Genomic DNA, 15,966 nt, shown 5'->3' with positions numbered 1-15,966 from the left:
TTCACTTGTGCATAGAGAAAATTTTTTTACAAAAATGGGAATACTGTTAAAACAAACAAGGGCTGCATTGCCTGCCCTGAATTCCATTTCAGTTAAAAGCCTAGAAAAGGACTTTAAGAGTAAAATGTGTGAGCACTGCCCATTAAAAAAAGTCTCCAGCAAGCTGTTGATGGGAAGGCACAAAATGTCTGTGACTTTTTTTTAGTCTTTATTATTTCTCCCACCTGCATTTTCAATAATATAATCATCTAGGGTAAGTATGATGTCATACAAACAATTTGCTAAAGCAAACTAAAATCTAAGCTGGCCTGGGCTGAGAATCAGGATACTAATCAGGAATCTGTCCTGTAACAGAAGATGAACTGCCTAGGCCCCATTTAAGGCCTTTCCCTTTCTCCTCCATTGCTTTCAGAGGATTTTAGAAACACATCATGTTTCAATAGTCATTAGATGCCAAGTGTTGGTCTTCAGGCATATTGTATTTAGACAGGCATGTGTCTCCTCCAGAGGAAGCAAAAGCACTGACAGCTGGAGATTCTGTTTGCTTGAAGACTGGGTTTTGCTCTTCAAGTTTTTCTCCACAGGAGGGGAATAATCCTGACAGTATTACAAAGGCATTATTGTTCCAGCTGTAATCCCTGTGCTCAAATCCATCCTTCAGGTTACTTGCATCCTGATTGCAAAGAGAGAACTTCCCTTTTTGTTTGTCAGGACAGTGGCAGATAGATTGGATGTCACTGTTTTCTATGGTCAAATAGCATTGAAGGTGGAAAGGCTGCAGTGAGAACCTGTAATATGCCTATAGGAATGGGAAAGGAGGATGAAGGGCAATGGAATAAAAATAACAGTCCACAAGAGAAATGGATGAATGACAGGAAAAACACAATTGTAGAAAAGCCAGATGACAGAGAGATAAGGGCCAGAAGTGTGTAGGGACAAAGGTGAAGCTCCCTATACATTATAATGTAAATATACAGGACTGGCTGGAGGGCCAGGCTGTGCCCACAAAGCTTGCAGTGGGAAAAACAGGTAAGTGCAATCATGAGTGTGGAAGAGGGGAATTGGTTCCAAAGAGAAGCAACAAACCTTTTCACTGTGATGCTTTGTAAGGGCACAGATCTGGGCTTGCCTCTACAGCTTCATGTTGTTGGCACATGAGAGGCCAGTCAAGAGGAGACCACATTTCACACAGAGATGATGCCCCAACCATTTCTTAGCTTGTAAAAGCAAATAACACAAAGAAGATGTAATAGAAATTCTGCTTTTCAGTGGAACAGATACAACTGGGCTCCCTGAGCTACCATGCATGGCTTAACTCTTGCCAGACTCCTATGGAGGGATGCAACTTTCCCTACTCCAGGAATGTAACAAAAGTAAATAATTTTCCTGGAATTACTCCTCACCCTACCTTCTTCCTACACACCCTTTTTGAGTCTCAGTCTCAGTTCATACAGCTAGGAATGCAATTAATTAAGCTGATATAGCTGCCTCAGCTTTGCAGTCGTAGAGCCCACGGCTGGCAAATGTCACCACTTTCATATCAGACATCTCTGTTGCCAAACTACAGTCAACTTCACAGTCACATCTCTGCAGAAAGCACTGCTGTGCAAGTGGAGGTGAACTACAAGGCAGGCAGGAAGCACATTAAAGGTCTGAGTACAGATTCCAGGAAAAAAACCCCAAACCTCTGAAAATCACAAGCAAAACTGATGTGGTTTTAACAGTGGCAGTGGTCTGTCTCTCCATTTGACACAGTGTGGAGGCATAAAATGATAATATGACAAATAGTAAATAACAAAGGGATGCTCAATTGGTCAGCGTGTCTTCTTGAGAGCAACAATTAACTTAGGAGGGAGAAAATTAAATCCCTTCATAATTTTCCACTTTTCAGAAGACCTGAGCAAAGCTCTTTGGTAAGAGCAAAGCTTTTCACAAGCTCATGCAGATGTTTTACAAGCACAATAAACTACATACGGAATGGAGTCATCTCTTTCTGAAATGTGATCTGGACTTCAGGATTATGGCTGCTTTTCAGAGAGACAGGTGGACTCTGCAGCTGCATTTAAAAGGATTCCTGATTATCAGGTAAAAAGACTGTCTTTTTTTTTTTTCCTTTTTTTTTCAACTAGGAACATTTAATCTTTGCCAGTTTAAAAAACAAAGAAAAAAGGTTATTTATCAACTGCCTAAAGAATTAGTTCAGGGAATGGAAAGAGAGCAGCACTCAAGACCAGATACTTGCAATCTGAGTTGAAAGTAGTTAGGGACAAAGCTGAATAAATTGCTATTGCTTGCTCATTGTCTAGCAGCCAGATCTCAGGCCAGCCTCCTGGCAAAGAAGACCTCTTGTATGTATTTTGGGAGAGGAATATTTTCCAGTGGGAAGAGTATTAAGGTGTATCAAGATTATCGTACATCAGTCCTCCTATTTTATTCTGCCACTTTTGATGCACCTGGGAAATCAGACTAAAAGTAGGCACTGTTTTCATCCTTTGACTCTTTCAACACCAACAACTAAAATATGAGCTGAACAACTAAATGTGTCATGGAACAACTCCATTATACAATGTAAACTCAGTTATACAACAAACAGGCAAGAGTATGAAATAACTATAGTGAATTGAAATTCATTTGGGATCAACTGGAGTGAATCACTTATTATCTCCAGGGCAGCTGTTCTCTCTCCATAGAGCTGCTCTCTCTCAAATTTTTTATCTAATGAACATTAATACTGGTACATAACCAGCACAGTTGTAAGTAAAATATAGCTCCAGGGAGAAAAGGGTTTGGCACATCTGGTTTATAACCAGAAAGAAAAGCTGTTACAAAGAAAGCTGAGCTACAAAATGTGGTCAGGTTTGTTAGCAGCCAGTAGTGCCTTCAGGTGACAAATAGCCCTAGGATGGCAGTGAGGAAGGACACCTTGTTTGAGCATCAGCTGAAACAGCTCCTGTGCACACATGCCCACCTCCCTGCTGAGCCAGCAGGCTCCTGGAGGGAGAGGGACAAAATGCTGCTACCAGTGTCTCTGGCACAGGAAACTAGACAAAGGCACTGAGAATTCCTTATCTTTAAGGATCTAATTCTTTTCAATAAATAAATAGGAGACATGATGTCCTGAACAAAATTACAGCTTAGGTAGTATCACCCTGCCTAAATTACCTTTCAATTTCAGATAAAGTATTTTGTCAACTGTACAAATAAGTTTGTTGCAAAATGCTTTGTATTCCTCATTTCAGAGGGCTGCTATGTTTTGGTAGTGGATCTAACAACATCTCATTAGTACAATTATCAACTTATATTGAGTAATGTAGGTTTTTAGTAATTTCCAACAATTCCTTTAGACATCTAGAGAAGCATTTCTATTACTCTTGATAATTATTAAAGGATCAAATTAACTCATACAGAATAAGTAGTTTTATCTGTGCAGTGGAAAAATCAGCTTTCAGGCAGCCAACATACACCAGTGTGTAAGCAGGGAATTGCTGTCAAAGGAGGAGTTCTTGACCATCCTTACTGCCCATAATTTTGCTTGAAGCACAAATGATAAATTCTGGTAGTTCCCCCCAGTGAAGAGTTCCTACAGGGATTTCAGCTTTACTGCACTGGCTTAGTTCCTTTCCATGTGAGGAACAGGAAGTAACATCTGCTTTCCAAAGGGGTTCTCAAGCTTTTGGATTTAAGATTCTCTGTTCAAATTCAAAGAAGAAAGTGTGGCGGGCTAAAAATCTTCAAATCTTTCTAAAAATCTTTCAACACAGCATGTACAGAAGCTGGAGGAAACAGAAATCTGCCTCTGGGTATGACTTCTAAATGCAAACTGTGGACATGTGCTGCTATGTCCTTTGTCTTTTCAGACGGATTTTAAGGAGATGTTAATATTTGCTGTCTGAAGCCCAAGCTTACATCTCTCTTTTATCTGCTTATTAATAACATCAAACTGTTTTAAAATTGCATTCATTTACTGGAAGGGCTCTCACTTCAGGCTATCTTTACACTTTGGCCTTTGTTCAATCTGAACAATACATGTCTGAGCTGAATCAATCCTCTGAAAACCATCTCCTTAAGTAAACATGAAGGGTTTATATTGTAAATATGCCAGTTTTAGTGTGAAGGCTCACTCCTAGTCTTTACTAAAATATATAAACACTGGAAAGAGCTGGCAATTTCCTAAAATAGCTGAATCACTGTAAGAGGAAAGTGAATGATCATTTGCAATGAATTAAAATATTAAAAACTGTAATTCAAAAATGTATTCTTGGTTAGCAAAAAGGTCTCTTTTTTATTACTTTTCAGTGACTTTCTGGGATATCCACTGTCAGGAAGGAAGCATTTCCCAGTTTCCAGTTGCTCTTGCCTCAGTTTACCCAGCTGAGGAAAACCTAAGGCATAGTAGGATCTTAGCATCACTGGCACTTTATGAAATGTCTTAATTAGCTCAATTTCCTATAGGTTCTTTCACTTTCCAGATGATTTAGAGCTGCAAACAAGGCTCCCAGAAGACTTTATAAAGACTGCTCACGGCACCACTTAAATATGTACATGACAGCAAGTCATACTCTTTCTAATAATATCAAATATTTAAAAATATACATTATCTGAGCTTAGACAGTTGAAAGGTATTGTTAATGGGTTTGTGCATTAAAGGCGGGAGGACTGATGACAGACGAGGCAGATCAAACAGAGGTTTTTCCTGACACTCCAGCTCTGAAGAACTCAAATGTGGATAAGACTGTTATGTAAGACAGGCTTTTGGATATCACTGAAGTGCTTTACAATTAAGACTGAATATTAATAAAAGACTTAAACTGAAAACCTCCAGCTATTAGAAGGATTAGGACTTTGCAGTGGGCTCTGGGAATACATACAATGTCAAAGCCATTTTCTTGGTTGTGATCAAAGGCAGAAAAGGCTGTGGCAGAAACAACATCTGAGAAGAAGGGGAATAGAGCTGCAGCATCACATAACAATACTGATGATTAATAATAACAATAATAACAGCAGCAGCAGCTTCTTGTGCAGAAGAAAAAAGACAAAACTTAGGAGTGGAGCCTAGAGACTCTTGCTCAGCAATGTGCCCCTGACAGAAGGTATCTGCACAAGAAGAGAAAAGTGTCTGCTGATTTACAGCCCTGTGGCTGTACTGGCTGTCCTGGGCAGAGCATGTGAGAACAGAATTCCCACTTGGTACTTTTGTCACTCAGTGGCAATGTCAGCTCCTCACACCAGAGCAGCAGCCAAGAGAAATGAGTGTGGATGTTTACAGGGCTCAATGCTACATAAACAAACTGAGGTTTATTAAATTTATTTTCTGGAGATTGATAATATTTTCCAAAAACAATATTTCAAGGAAGTGCCCTAAAGGGTATTTATTTTGAGAGCCTGGGCCATTTCTCTGTAAATCTCATGGGAACAATTGCTCTGATAGTTTCATTGTATTCTACTGAAATATCAGATTGTAATCAGGCAAATAGCATTGCCTGCATTTTGAATATATTTCTTACTTACAAGGCGTCCTCCTCTAGGAAGAACCTGGAGACTGACCCCCTCTGCCAGTGTGTCATTCCCACACCATGACCTACTGCAGGGACTGCCTGTAGCATGCTCCCTCCCAAGGCACAGCCTTGGCCACTCTAACTGGAAATGGTTCAGTTGCCTGGGCTCAGGAGCAGGGACATGACAAAAGCCTTCATTGGGTTAAGCAGAGACAGCTGGAAATGCGTCACTAATAAGGAATAACTTTGAAAGCAGTTTGGGTGCAGAGGGATTAAGGAATGCCATATGGTATCAGGAATAAAAGAAGAAGCTACAGAGATGTTCAGAAGAGCTGAAAGTCTGGAAATACAGAAGGCAACTGGGAAAACATAAATTGCATGTGTATGTGCTATGAATCCATGTTTATTTAAAAGCCATGTATGCCAGTAAAAAGGAAGACAATCAGAAGCTTTATTTTTCTTAATACTCAGTTCTGATGCATTTGAAATGTTTAAGAGGTTCCAGTCAATTCTGGCAGTGACTCCTTACAAATCCATATACACGATGAAATAGTGCACTTCATGTAAAAATGAAATGTTAAGATTTATTTTCTTTAGGCAAATATATTAAAAAAAAAAAGTGAAGCTGAAGAAATGCATGTGCCTGGCTGATTCTTACCTTTTCAGATTACTAAGGGGTGTCTCTCCCAAGAATTTTTTAGAAAATCTAAATTAAGGTCTGTCTTCTTCATAGGGAATTTATTCACCCTCAAAATTTTCAAAACTGACAGAAGGTCAAAGAACCAGCCTCTGGCAGTCATCCAGTCCAGAATTAAGTGCAGTCAGATCTAAACTCCATGAAAACACAAAAAATGCCATATAAGAGATCTGAGAGATGTAAGCTCAAAGATCAAATCATGGAGAACCACACATGGTCTATGATTTGGGATGGACTGAGAATATATTTGGCATGCAGAAGAAGCCAGAAATGTCATGGATCAGCTTTGCACATTTTGTAAGTAGCAGCAGAGCTTACACAACATGGACAAGACCTCTGCAGTGCCACCTCCAGTGAGATGTTCATAGGGAAAAGCTCAGTGTTGCAGTGGGAAATGAATATGCTATCAGCTTTAAAGGAAATAAAACATCCATTACATTGGGCAATGGCACACGAGTACCATGCTAGATGCAGTCTTACATGCAATTAAAAAATAAAACAATAAATACAGCAAGGAATATCCAGGTAAAATTCAGAGATGACACTGATAAGCCTGACACTATTAATGGGTTATTGAGATTAGATATATGAGTAAATAGGAGAAAAACATTTGAGGGTAGTGGCAAGAGTATTTTTTAGTGTGCCAGAGGCACAGCAAGCCCTAGACTTGAGCCAATGGCAGCACAGGTAGGAAAGTTGGTACAACATGGAATGCAAAGAAAAGCTTGATACTGATTTTCCAGCTGAAAGATTCCAGTCATATCTCTCAGACTTTCCAATGATGGAAAGGTTTATTAGTCTCTAAGTAAAAAAGACAAGTGACAGAGAAAACCCGACATGCTGCTTTCTCAGTGGTACTGACACTGTATTCTGTCCCTGTGGGTAACTTCCAGTCTCCATTATCCTCACTTCAATGATGTGGTGGAAACCAGTATTGAAATAAGTTATCATTTATTGGCAAATCCTGTTGATAAAACTGTTGCAGTCAGATGCTAATACATATCTAATATCAGATAATTGATGTGATGCAAGTAAATCCAAACTAATCACAATTAATCAAATAATTCAAATTCTAATTGATCCTTAGGAAACTGTCAATTAGATTTATTTCATTTTCGAAATCTAAAGATATGCAAAATTAGACTTGCCTGTATCCTTGCTGTAACAATTATCTGAAGCATTCAGGCCAGTACTATCTATTGCTTCATAAATTAGTGTGCTCTTCCACCTAACAGACTTTGCATCATTTTATTAATGAAGTTCCAAAGTTCATTACCGCTTCAATTTATTATGCCTGGCTTGAAATCTTGAGGATTATTGCAAAAGTTGAAATAAAAATACAATTACAGGCAAGACTATATTAACTAGATAAATTATTCTTGAAGTACTGTTACTGTATTTACAACTAAAACTTGAATACATACTCTGTGTATAATTTTGAGTATTTTTAATGCAAAATAATAGTCTCTGATGCAACATCTTAGAAAACTGCACTAATAAAGGGCTTCTCACCGGTAGACAATATATTTAACAAAATAAAAAATGAGACCACATACTGAAAAAAACTGAAGTTAGAAAAGGAACTGGGGTTTGAAATAATATAAAGAGATAGATAAAAAGGAGCAAACTCACAAGTTACACCTTGTAGTTCCCAGATCCAACAGCTTTACAAACATGACACAATAAGGATCATCATTTGTGGTGATCAGTAGCTCTAAACAAATACTTACAGGAGGCTGTGAACAGAGGAGGCTGTCCTAGAAGATAGGCATATGCTGTAGAGAAACACAGAATACATTTCCAACTCCAGGAACAAGATTTTTGCCTTGACTGACAATGTGACAGCTTGGGAGCAGTTATAATAAGTTGAAACAACTTAATCTAGATATGGTATCACCAAGTGGGCTTAGCACATCCTAACAACAGTAGTTTTATACGTTGGCAGACATCATCAACTTTATGCCACACTCTAAATTCTTCAGAGAATATTGAGGATATTTAGCTTTTATTAGTTATAAATCCTTATTAGAGCTGTGTATCATAGAGCGATTGTTTTGTAAATTTTGATGGCCATGATCTGGTTTGAATAGAAGGGTGAGATACTGAGCATTTAAATAGTTTAGCCTCCCAAACACAGGAACTCTGTGGAAGAAGCCCAGTAGAAACACATGGTCATTGAGCAGCTGAAATTCTGACTGATTACTGAATGTTATGCAAGCAGAACCCCTGCACAGCTCTCTGCAGTGATTTCTGCTGGCAAGGGAGTCTGGAAATTAATTTAAAATTAATAAAATTAAATAAAATTAATATGAATTAAATAAAATAAAGAAAATTTTAAAAGTAATAAAAAGCAACACTTGTCCATTACAATGGCAGTAGGGTGATTTGTACACATGTTCAAACAAGATGTCAGTGCTAAACACTACTGATTACCCAGATAATGCTTCAGTCTCTAACCCCATCCCTCAGCCTATGGTGTTGTCTCAATCCCAGTGAGAGCTGGGGAGGATGAAAGTTTTCCTACAGTTATTCCCCCTAGTCCAGTGCTACTCCTGGAAGCACAGTATGGTCATATTATCTGAATCCCCACTTGCTGCAGAAACACTGATCTGGAACACTGCATGCTGTACCCCTTGGAATAGCAAATGTTTGACAGGTCCCCCTGTGACCCAAGAGCCAGGAGGACAGCATGGGAGGAATCATCAGCAAGAAAGCCCTTAATGAAGAAATGAACCAGGTCTCCCTTGGAGAGGAGGCTTACTGGAGTGTAACGAAAACAAGCCCCATCCCTCCTCCCCTGTGCGCACATACACACACCCTGGAGGCTTTTGCAAAGCCACAGGAACGGAAATAATTTTGTTTGAGTCCATCAAGCATTAAAATCCGTTCGCTGAGGGATTGAAGTGAAAAATGAGCTGGAGACAGGAATTAGAAGCTCACCGCCTGGGCTGTCAAAAGGGATTTTCCCCAGATAGAAAACAAGCAATTGGAAATGCAGGGAAGTAAATCCTTTCAGGCTCTGACATGTATGAACACTCTTGGTATCCCCTCCCAGCCCTCTTGGTTCTGGGTTCATGAAGTCAAACCTGGACACATCTCCTTGTGCACTCTCTAGTCAAGCTGACCATCCTTGGGATCCCCTTCACCTTCCAGGGGTCTGCTCAAGAATGTTGCAAGGCTCAGGCCACGTGGAGTGATGAGACACCCAGGGGAGCCAGCTGCACTTCCATACTCATGGCTATCCAAAGTTGGTTTATCCTTTTAGCAGCTGCTAAAAGGATAAACCAATGACTCTAGGAACCAATTTATCTACTGTGTAAAATTTGCTGAAGACAAAGAGCAAAGCTGACATTCTAATTATAATCACTTACAAGTTATAAGCACCTTAGTTTGCCCCTCAAAAAAACCCCAAAAAACCACTGCACCTCATGTCACTGAAATATGGTCTCTTTTTCTCAAGACTGGTACAAATATCTCTGTACCAGTTACATTTTGTTGATGTTTCAGAGGTTTATTTGCAATCGTAAAAGCCAAATGTCTGCTTTTCCTAAAATGAAACGGACATTACAGAAAATAATGTGGCAGCTAGGAAGAGTTTGGACACTGTGCAGAGGAAACCTCCAGTCCAGGTCATGAGGTGCATGTCACATTCACATATCTTTGCAATCTTATGGCTGGACTTTGAGAAATAAATTATCAGCACTGTCTGGTTTATTAGACTTCCCCTTTTGCTCATTGCCAAAGCTGAAGGCAAGAACTATTTATAGCAAAGCTTCTGTATGAAGAGAATCAACACAACCCACTGTAAAAAGGCTACCATAGCATTGGGTCCAGAGCACAGGGATGTAGGGCAGCCAAAAGAGAGACCACCAAGGAAACCCATATGGATCTACCAAATGGCCTTAACACACACTTTACACTGATCAAACCGTGCAACAGCTGCACGCTGCTGAGCCAATTGTCTACTGAATGAATAACAGAGAGCAAGAAAGAAGTAAAGAGGGGGAAAAAAGAGAAGATGAAAGGCCAGATATGCAGATTTTAAACTATGGGAAGAATCAACAGACTGGAGACAAAGAGCCATCTAACCCCAGCCCAGTTCCAGACACACATGCAAATTGGTTTAAGAATAGGACAGAGGTAGGAGAACAAGGTAGGCATTTATACAACAGGATCCCTGGTGCTTTGTGGCTTTGAATTCAAAACCCAGTTAAGAGAACAGACAGCTCAAAGAAGTTTAATTTGACATAAAATTTTTATGTGTGCTAATATGCTTCAAGATAAAGTCCACAGTTACCTAGATACAAAGACATACGTGTTTGTAGCAAATATTTTCTTTAACACATGCTGTCCTCTGCTGTTGTGTAAAATGCTTTCCAATTGTACTGTGACTCTGATAATAACACTACCACTTAGGTGGTGTTTCATCACTATAGATCCCACTGTGCTTAATCCAGGGGGTATCATTATCACTGTTTCACACGTGGAGTCATGGAGGCACCTAAAAATGAAGTGAGTCCATAGCAAGATCAGGAAACCAACTGCAGTTTTATAGTGTTAGCTTGTATAGAAGAGAAGCCTCAGGAGGTTTAAATGGGATTTGCTGGCAGCATAAAGCCTGTCTGAAAACACCCATGACAAGAGTTCATCTTAATGGTGAGCCAGGGATAAACATGGACAAAGAAAAGATAGAGGTGATAATGCTATGGCCACGAGTCAGAAAGAATCAGCAAGTGTCAGCTTCGAAGCTGCAGTAGAGTTTGTGTTTTGTTCACACTGATGACATTCACAGCTGTCTCCCTGCTCTTTGAGAAGCTGATGAGTTATCACCAGAATCTTGCAACAGGACCACAGCACCCAGACAGCTAAGCAAAAGACTTGGAAAAGATTCTGGCTGAAGTCAGCTAGTGGCTGTGTGGCTCTAGGGACAATATTGGGGTGAAGGTTGATCTGTATGTGAAAAGTCTTATGTGCCATCCCCATTCTTGTCCCCTTCCTGCTGAAGATGCTGCTGCACTGAACCTGAAAGGTCTGGTTATAAATAACTTTTCCCTGCAGCTCCTCAATGAGCCACTGAGGCGGAATGAGTCATCTCTGCCAGCTCCGTGCCCCCCCAAAACGACTGCGTCAGGTTGGGAGCGTGGCTGCCAAACACGGTGGCACACTCTGTTCCCTCTCAAAGGGCAGTGGCCTTGGGGGACAGGGACACTAAACCACCCAGATCCACTCATTACTCATAAGCACCCAAAAGCCAGGGCTTTGTGAATAATGTAACATCCATCAGGAGGGCTTAGAAATGTACACTGGCACTTCAACCCCCTTTGTCCACACCATTATCCACATCACCCTGGTCTTCACCTGGAGCTTCTAAGCCATCAGTTGGTTTGTTATGGGAATGGTTGAGCAGATCTCTGAGCCTGAACCTCTCATTCTGCTTACAAAGAACTTTTTTTCTGACCAAGATTTGGTGACATTGTTCAGCAATTGGGATCAGCAACAAGAAAGTGAGCTGACAAACCCTCACCTCTAGGTGAGGTGTGCTACTAGGCACATCTCAGTATTCCCTATGATAAAATAACTTGAGAATTTTAACAAGAAAAGTGAGATTTGCTTAATCCATTGTGAGACAAATTAACCCAGCTGACAGACAGCTGTATCTCTTCTAGTTCTGTTGCAGGAAAATAGAGTGTGATTGGTGAGATTTCCTGACCTTGCATAGGACACCAGGTGGCCAGAGTAAAGAAATTCTAATGATTATTTGTTTGTTCATGTTGACTTTATTCAGAGATAGATGGAGCTCTCCTGAAACAGGTCCTTTCTCAAACCTAAGACAATAAAGATAGATGTTTCATGAATTTTAGGATAAACACCTATGTAAACAAGTAAAGCTCAAGTCCTAGCCAAGAAAATCACACTAATTTACTGTGCTTATCAGGGACTGAAGGGGTTGGGCATGAATACTTAACAGTGGGGGAAATAATTTAAACAAATAGTGGGTTAAAAGGAAGGAGAAGAATATCGGGAAAAGAACAAAAGGGGGGTCCTGAAGCCAATATTACTGTTCTTAAAAAAAAATAAAAAACCAAACCAAAACCAGAACCACCAGAAAGTAAGATTTGGAGACAGAACATGAGGAAATCTGCTACATTTCTTTCACATGGAAAGTTTGAGACAATGTGATCAAAATGATTCTTGTACATTTTCAATAAACTAAGTTTAATGGCTGTATCTTGTAGATCACTCAAGCATCGTGTGAGAAAGCAAGCTCTGGACAACAGCACACACAATCAACATAATTGAACAGTTCAGTTAAAGTCAAACCTTTGCAAACAGAATCTTGAAAAATAAAATTCACAAATAACTGTTATTTGAACTGCAAACAAGTAAGGGTGATGAAAATCCACACAAACAGAATAAACAGAGCAATGTATTTCAGTTGTCTCCATTTGCCAGGGTTCAGTGCTCCTGTCAAGGGCAATATTCCCCAGGCCTGTGGCCCCTGGCAGTGGTCCCCAGCACTGCACTGGTGCTGGCAGAAGGCAAGTCTGCTTTCAGGGCATGCTGTGATGCAAACAATGACAGAGCTTGGCTGACTTTTTGCTACCAGCTGAGTTATACAGTGTTGTCTGAACAGAGGCAGAGGATGATGCAGCTTTACATAAGCTGCCTCTTCATTTTCCCTCCAGTTTATAATTCATCATCAAAGCAACAAGGTACATTCTATTAAAAGTTAATGATTTTGTCCTGATAGAGTTTTAAACCAGACCTACTCTGGAATTTTATAGGCTCATCATGCGCAGCTTCATCATTTTTATATTCATGTCAGGGAATATTTTATCTTCCATGATTTTTTTTTTTCCTAAACAGAAGTGATTTACTCTACAGAAGAATCTAAACCTTGAAAAGATTCTAGTCCTGCCTTCTACCACCTTCTTAGCACTTAAAAGTTATTTACCAGTACCTGGCTCTCATAAAAGGACAATTCTCCTTTCTGCTACTACCTCTAACCTGTCTTCCCTTTCCCCATGATTACCTTTTCCCTGTCTCCTAACAAGGGTACAGAGAATGATACCTGTTTTCTCTTGCAATGTTCCCATATCAGTGAGCAATAACACAAGAGCCTCACTTTCCTACTTTCAGAAACTTAATGCTTTGGTCCTTTGCTGTATTTGAACTCAGAGCAAGGTTTGTTATCCATAGCTGGTCCTGTTACTTGCCACTTGGATGCAGAGATAGCAGCCAGTACAAGATACAGGACATATCTCAATGCATTTTGCTCATTTGCAAAGTACAATTCCAATTACTTCCAGAGGTATGACCAGTGTACCCAGAGGGAGCATCTGTCCTAACAATACCTGAGAATGCCAGTGGCAAAGGCTAAAGTGACAGTTCTATGGCTAAGAGAAGGGTAATTCTGATACTAGAGAAGCACAATATATCATTTTATTAATGAGCAAGAAAACAATTAATAAAAAGAAAACTAGGAATATAGGAGGCAAGAGCCTTAGTAAGGGCCAAGATCCTGATGGAAGAGGGAAATGCTAATGAGATACAGTTTCTTGCTTTAAATACTTGTAAAGGCCAACACATCCCAAAATACCCTGTAGGACATGAAAAAAATCCCAACAAAACATTTCCACCAACACATGTCCTAACTGCCACAGGACTGAGAGCCATCCTCTTGTCACACACAGCAAACTGGGAAATTAAAGATACTGAAACCAATGGGAACGAGATAGCTACTGCTAGAGAAGGATGAGGATTTTGATAGAGCAGCTGAGTGCTGTAGCTGCTACTGCCTGCAAGGGGCTGCCACTTGCAACCATCAGACAAGAAACAGAGTTCCTTCAGTCCAGCTGGTGCTTGCAGGATCCTATCTATATTCTTTCTTACCTGAGACCAGGTACCTCTCTAAGCTCCAGGTCTGTTCTATCCTCATCAAAGTCATTCTTTGACCACTCTGAGCAAGGGGAATTCCAGCTCCTAAAGACAAAAAGTGAACAAGTAATTAGCTCAAACTTATCAGTGGGTTCTCTGTCTTTTAGACTAGGATTGTTCTAAGTTTTACACCTATTTCCTAGAAAAGCAAGACTTTTTAAGTCTTACAGGCTGTCTGCCAATCTCTCCAGAAATTTATACAGACTTTCCTAAACATCCCATGGGAGGATGTTTTCTGTTATGTCTCAGCTTGTGCAGTTTCCCACAAGGAGCACAGTGAACAAGGTGAACAGAGATAACCAGGAGTTTTTCATAAGCAAAACTCCCTTGCAATAGACAAAAATTCACGCTCATCGAGTTCCAAATTGAACACTACACTTGAAAACTGACCAAGAAAATATTTAAACTGAAAATTTCAAGGAACAGGGGAAGCAGTTAAAAATTTCCAACTCAGCCCACAGCAGGTTCAGCTAACAGTAATGCAGGACCCATAATTCAACTCTAATTTCATTCCTGCATTCCTTCACCATCATAATTTTTTCTCCTTTCTGATCCACTGAATCCACTTTGCTTTCCCCTCTGCCTATTCTATGCATTGAGCAGAGATGTAGTAATTATGCAACAAGATTTTTCTTAAATTGCAAGGTGGAATGATTAAAATGGGTGTATGAACAGAAGAAAAATGCTCCTGATGAAACTAAAAAGTTAAGCACAATTAGAAAGGTGCTGATGCCCAATGTACATCCAGTTGCTTGCCCACAGTGTACAGGAAATGCCACAGTTGAAGTGCACTGTCATCCAACTCAGCTATAGCAGGACTTCAAATAACGACCAGGACATTTATATTTGCTGTCATTGTTGTTTAACAGAAAAGTATATTCCTTTTAGCCTGTCTGGACATTTTGGTTTCTCTTGGGATGCAGGTTAGAAAAGAAAAATAAAAAGCAGAAGAAACTGATTATTCTACTGTGGGTAGGAATATGGAGGAGGTCACCATATGTGTAGGATAAATATCCTCCTATTGCAAACTTGTATCAGTCAGTCACCATCATCTGCTCTGTGGGATAAAAATGCCTCAGACATTGCACACTCAAACATCAGAATTGCCCATCTAATTTACAGTGCTTATTGCTGTTCAGCAGGACCAGCATGAAGATTGAGGTGATTTCTTGCTCTTTTGCCAACTGCCCTTTCCTTTCCTTTGTTTTTCTTTTCCTTCTATTTTTTTTTTAATAATTGAATGTTCACCTCCTCCCTATTCTCAATGTTAAAACTCTGAAGAGACAGCAACAGAGTCATGGGATTCACAAAGGAACTGATTATGCTTGGGTTAGGAAATTAGATGGCTCTGCAGAATTTTCAGCAGAAGCTCTCCAATACTGCTTTTATGCCCATCTTTCATTGATTTTGTTATACAGTATCAAAAGGGCACTGTAGGCCCCCATCTGAATCTAGTGCCAATGCACTGAACAAAAAGTCACTCTGTCCCAAGGGAGAAGAGAAGGAATGGGGAAAGAGGAACAACGTGAGAAAGAGAAAGCAGCACAGGGAAGAAAAGAAAGACCAAGAAATAGTTGGGGGAAAAAAAAATCTTTCTTTTCACTCTGTGTACCTTCTCTTGTTTCTTTCCCACACTCAGGTTCCCTTTGTCCTCTCACCTGGGTAGTGGGTTAATCTGGTCTGCAGTATGATGGCTTTAAACTGAAACTCAGTCCAAACCTGACTTTTCAATTTCTAAAGCTCTGGAAGGGAACAGGCAGGAGGTAAGAGCATCCCAGAGGAAGCAAGGCTTCTCAGGCAGAGCTGCTGCAGCAGCAAAGCTATTAATAAATGTTT

The 15,966-nt window shown here is 40.0% G+C and overlaps 1 protein-coding gene across 1 annotated transcript in view; it reads right to left on the bottom strand.

The window, feature by feature from the left end:
* Positions 1–13,039: 13,039 nt before the first annotated feature.
* Positions 13,040–15,966, bottom strand: part of RNF10 (ring finger protein 10) — a 36,126-nt gene continuing 33,199 nt past the window's right edge. The window contains exon 18 of the transcript XR_011682004.1: positions 13,040–14,175. The gene's annotated coding sequence lies outside the window, so the exon portion shown is untranslated. The remainder of the gene's footprint in view (positions 14,176–15,966) is intronic.

Source organism: Agelaius tricolor, unplaced genomic scaffold (genome assembly GCF_023055355.1).
Source record: "Agelaius tricolor isolate 1412-34295 unplaced genomic scaffold, bAgeTri1.0.p SCAF_20, whole genome shotgun sequence".
Classification (NCBI taxonomy): Eukaryota; Metazoa; Chordata; class Aves; order Passeriformes; family Icteridae; genus Agelaius; species Agelaius tricolor.
Note: the sequence above shows the minus strand (reverse complement) of the source record. Positions and strands in the feature narration are given on the sequence as shown.